This window comes from Myotis lucifugus, unplaced genomic scaffold, assembly GCF_000147115.1.
Source record: "Myotis lucifugus unplaced genomic scaffold, Myoluc2.0 scaffold_90, whole genome shotgun sequence".
NCBI classification, from domain to species: domain Eukaryota; kingdom Metazoa; phylum Chordata; class Mammalia; order Chiroptera; family Vespertilionidae; genus Myotis; species Myotis lucifugus.
In genome coordinates, this window is record NW_005871138.1 from 490,114 (window position 1) to 494,921 (window position 4,808).

General features: G+C 41.4%; 1 protein-coding gene across 2 annotated transcripts in view; it reads left to right on the forward strand.

Moving 5' to 3' along the window:
* The window catches only part of EEFSEC (eukaryotic elongation factor, selenocysteine-tRNA specific), a 228,066-nt gene that overhangs the window by 1,160 nt on the left and 222,098 nt on the right, over positions 1 to 4,808 (forward strand). The gene's annotated exons all lie outside the window — the stretch shown is intronic.

Genomic DNA, 4,808 nt, shown 5'->3' on the forward strand with positions numbered 1-4,808 from the left:
GGTCAGAGCAGAGAATGTAGTGCAAACTTGAAAAGCATGGTGATTAAAGTATCTGCAACATTTTTGAAGTTAAGCATATATGTTCGGCTTAACAAATGTTTATAAAATGAACACCAATATAACACTCTCTCCTTATGCCCAAAGTCTGTTCATGCCTTAAAGACCAGATTCTATGTCCTTCAGTAAAGACTAGCATAAGCCTCCTATTTATAATATTTTTCTCATCAACTTCTAAGACCATCTTAGAATCTTCGGTCACATATCATCTGTATCATATTTGTGTGTGTGTCTGTGTGTGCGTGCGCACACACATTGTATGCACCATGAATTCCTGAATCATCCTTTGATCTTGCACAAGACTCAGTGTCACTGTTTAACTATAATTTGAATAGAGTTCATCAGGGAATTAATGGATGAATGAGTGAGAGAATGAGTGAATGAGACCACAGAGGTCACTTACACCAGAGTTCAAGTTAATGGAGGTCACCCAACCCAAGATAAAATAATTAAGTCCACCATGTCTTGAAATTTAGACAAGGGACGTGAAGCCAATTAAGCCAGGGCTGCTCTGGACTTCAGGCTGAAGTTGGTCTTTACTCTGTCCGCCTCCTGGGATCGGGTGGACTGGGAGCCCTTAAACAGTAGTCACTATTAAAATAGAATTAGATATTTTCAAGTACATCTTGGTCCTGCTTTAGGTGAGAGGGAGACAGTGGAAGAGTTACTTTAAAGGCGTAGGGCAGGGTGGCAACCTTTTTGTGAGTGCGTGCCAAAACCAGCAAAATCTCTGATTCAAAATTCTTCTGCGTGCCAACCCTAATTTTTTGAGAACATGTTACGCCTACTGGATATCTCTTAAGGTGTACATATGTGAAGAACCTTGAAGAAATAATAAAATTCATTCGAGCGACAAAAGCACAGTATATGATTATGAAAAATACATTTATTTTTTAATGTATACATGTTATGTAAAATTATTTATTTATCTAAGATGCACCTACACTGAATTTATCTGAAAAATAAAAAAGTCGATATTAAGAAAAAAATTGTAAATGGAAGATTATAAGAGAGGGTTTCGCGTGCCAGCAAAAGTTACTGGCGTGCCATGTTTGGCACGCGTGCCAGGGGTTGCCCACCCCTGGTGTAGGGCATACACTGCCGCCACTTCATCCATATTTATATCGTTTTACTCTTTCAAGAGGCTTTCACATATTCTTTTTTTGATTCAAGAACATGGGGAAAATTAATTTTTCGACATTTGAAGCTGTTGGCCATAGAAGCCAGTCTCCAAGGACATTAAGCAAATGACTAAATGTTTCTAAAAAGACACTTGCTCTTAGTGATCTAATTTCATCCTCAGAGAAACCTAAGAGGAAGAAATTAGTATCCCTTCCTTTTTACAGATGGTGGAATCAAAGAGCCTCGAAGTGTTTTAATGGCATACCCACAGTCATCCGTCTACTTCCTAGGGGAATGCCTGTTCCGCTCAGCTGTGGTGTAGAGGAGGCTGATACATAATGAGAAAGCAGACTCAGGGATTTTGATTCAAAGCAAGTGACCCACGCTATTCTGATTATGGTCTTGTTGATGATGAAAATTGAGTATGAAGTGATACCAGTTATGTGCTGCGATTTGTTTTAGATGATGATACTCTAATACTTACTGTGTGCAAGCCACCGGAATCATGGGACCTGGCACCCCACAAAGCTGTCTGTTCTGCCTTGTATATGGGGAATAGAACACAACTGTCTTTGCTTTCCAAAACTACATATATTTGGTCCGTTTTTAACATTTATTTGTTCGGAATCAGGTGAAGCTCTGGCTCTTAATATTTTAAGAAATGCTTTTAAATTAAAAAATTCCATTTCTCCCTCAAAAAGCCTACTTTTCAATATATCAAATGAGCTTTGGTTGTCACATAATCATGATCTTTTAGAAATTTATTGATTTGATTCAGCAGATCAATTGACTTCTGTGTTCTAGGCACTACCTGAAACAGTGTGCACAGAAACAGTTTGGCAATCAGGTGAAGAGTAATAGGTAGGAAGCATGAGTGATCCAAAAATATTCTCTTGCATTCATTAATAGTATTATAGTTTATTATGATGATAGAAATAGTATTAATATTGTCCTAGGTCAGTGGTCGGCAAACTGCGGCTCGCGAGCCACATGCGGCTCTTTGGCCCCTTGAGTGTGGCTCCTCCACAAAATACCGACTTCTGCGCATGGGCCACGAAGTTCAATCGCACTGTACGTGCGCGCCCGCATGTGGTATTTTGTGGAAGAGCCACACTCAAGGGGCCAAAGAGCCGCATGTGGCTCTCGAGCCGCAGTTTGCCGACCACTGGTCTAGACTATAAAATTATAGAAGAAAAGGAGGAATTTTTCTCTTATGTGTACAATGTGAATCTTTTTATTTTTCTCTCACCTCCTGAGTGAGACTTTCCTTTTGTTACAGGCATTAAAATGTGACCTGAGCACATTGGAATGGCGAGACTATGGCTGCTAGTATTTATCCTTTAATAGGTCAGATTCCCACCCTCCTTTTCGGGGAAAGGAGAAAATAGTTTTTTTTCTTTTGAGGGGAAGGATGCTCACATTTGAGGTCCTGCTCTGACCCAGGCCCATTGCCAAGAATTTGATTCTATGCAACAACCTCAAGTGGTGGGCATGTAGTGGGAATATTAGTCCTATTTTTCAGATGAGGAAACTGAAGCTTGGGAAGTAAAATACCCTGGGCTGATGTTGGAATCTAACTCTGTTGCCCTTAACCTGGATCTGGTCAATATCTTTAGTTGTCCTCATGATTCATAAGACCATGGTATCTTTGCCTTCTTAAAATCTCTCCAGAGGCCAAATCCTGGCTTGTGGCAGCTGGACTCTTACAGTTCTGGACTTTGTTCTTCCTCTCCTAACCACCTCCACTCCTCCTCTCTCATTTTCCATGTAGTAGAAAGTGTACTCCTCTTACAAATGATCCTCAGATCTTGCCAACCCTCAGCTTCAAGACTTTCCAGTGGCTTCGTATTATGCTTAGAGTAAAATCCAGCTTCCTTTTTATAGCCCACAGGAAGAGACCCTCTTTATGGTCAGGCCTTTGCTTTCCAACGAGCCTCATCCCTTCCTCCCCCTACCTTCAGCCACACTGGATTCATTTCTACTTATTGAATGGGCCAGTCTTTGCACCTGCTGTTCTTTCTGTTTAGTCATCTGGCTCCCCATCATTTACGTCTCAGTTTGAATGTCACTTCAGAGAGGCCTCCTCTGATTTACCTATCTAAAGTGTCTCCACCTCTCTTCTCCTCATACTTTCTCGTGTCCATATTTTGTTTCCATATAGCCCTTTCCATTATCTGATATTCTTTATGTGTTTACTTGTTAATTGTCTCTGTTCTCCAGTGTGTTCTCTCTTTTTGGTCCAGAGCCTGGGGTATAGTAGCACTTGGTAAGTTCCAAGTGAATGAACCTGTGTACCAGCTCCTGGGCTAACTGGTTATAGTGAGCAGAAAGCAGTCAGTATGAAGTAGGTACGTAATGCATGCTGATTCTTTTCCCTTCGTAGGCGCTGACAACAGAGCCAGGGAGAGGGCACTGTTCCACGTGCAGAGTTACCTATTGAGCTTTTTGCACATAGGACAAAAGCAGGAATAACCTAATTTGCTGGGGGCAGGGGTGGGGGAGGCATGACAGGGAAAGAAGAGCTTTCCTAGTAGAGAAAATACCTGGCAGGGCTCTGAGGCTTAAATCTGCTGTCTTGTTTGTTTAGAATCAGAGATAACAGCTAGCATTTAGGTGCAGCTGGAAATCAGCATGGTGTGTAGGGAGGTGTACCGAAGATGAAAATAAAATGTTGATGGGCCAGATCCCATAGAGTGGTAAGTGTTTGGCTTAGATTAGGCCAGGGGTGGGCAAACTTTTTGACTCGAGGGCCACAATGGGTTCTTAAACTGGACCGGAGGGCCGGAACAAAAGCATGGTTGGAGTGTTTGTGTGAACTAATATAAATTCAAAGTAAACATCATTACATAAAAGGGTACGCTCTTTTTTTTTTAGTTTTATTCATTTCAAACGGGCCGGATCTGGCCCGCGGGCCGTAGTTTGCCCACGGCTGGATTAGGCCCTTAGTGTAGATTTCTCCTATGGGTACTGGGAGGCTTTTAAAGCATGTTTGTGACATGTTCAGGCCCAAACTTTAGAAAGGCAAGATCGCTGGGCAGGGACTCCTACTGGCAGAAGGCACTGCACCTATACCTGGGATTGTGGGAAGATTGGGCTTTTGTTAGTGTTCCCAGGCTGTTGTGAATGGTTTGGACCCCTTGCTGAATACATTATTCTCAGTAGGAGGAAATTAGAACTATTGTCTGAGTTCCATGATGATATCTCTGAATTTTTTTTTTACACACACACACACACACACACACACACACACACACACACACTCTCTCTCTCTCTCTCTCTCTCTCTCTCTGAAATTTAATATATCATAAAGCTGGCTCTCTTTAATCCTGTTGCTCCCCTAAATAGTTTCATATACAAAAAGAATTATTTCTTAACTTAGAGAAAATTGGGTTTTATCTCCTTGATCTATGTGGCCATAGATACAACTCGTAAGTGGGGCTATGGGGTTAATAACAACAGTAGTACTTCCCATTTATTTAATGCTACCCTCATGTTTTTTTGTTTACCTTCACAGCAATGTGTGAGGTAAGAGATATTCCAATTTTACAGATGAAAAAGCAGAGGCTCAGAGAGATCAGGAAACACAATTCATAAATGGCAGAGCTGTTTGAATCCATGTTGATCTGACC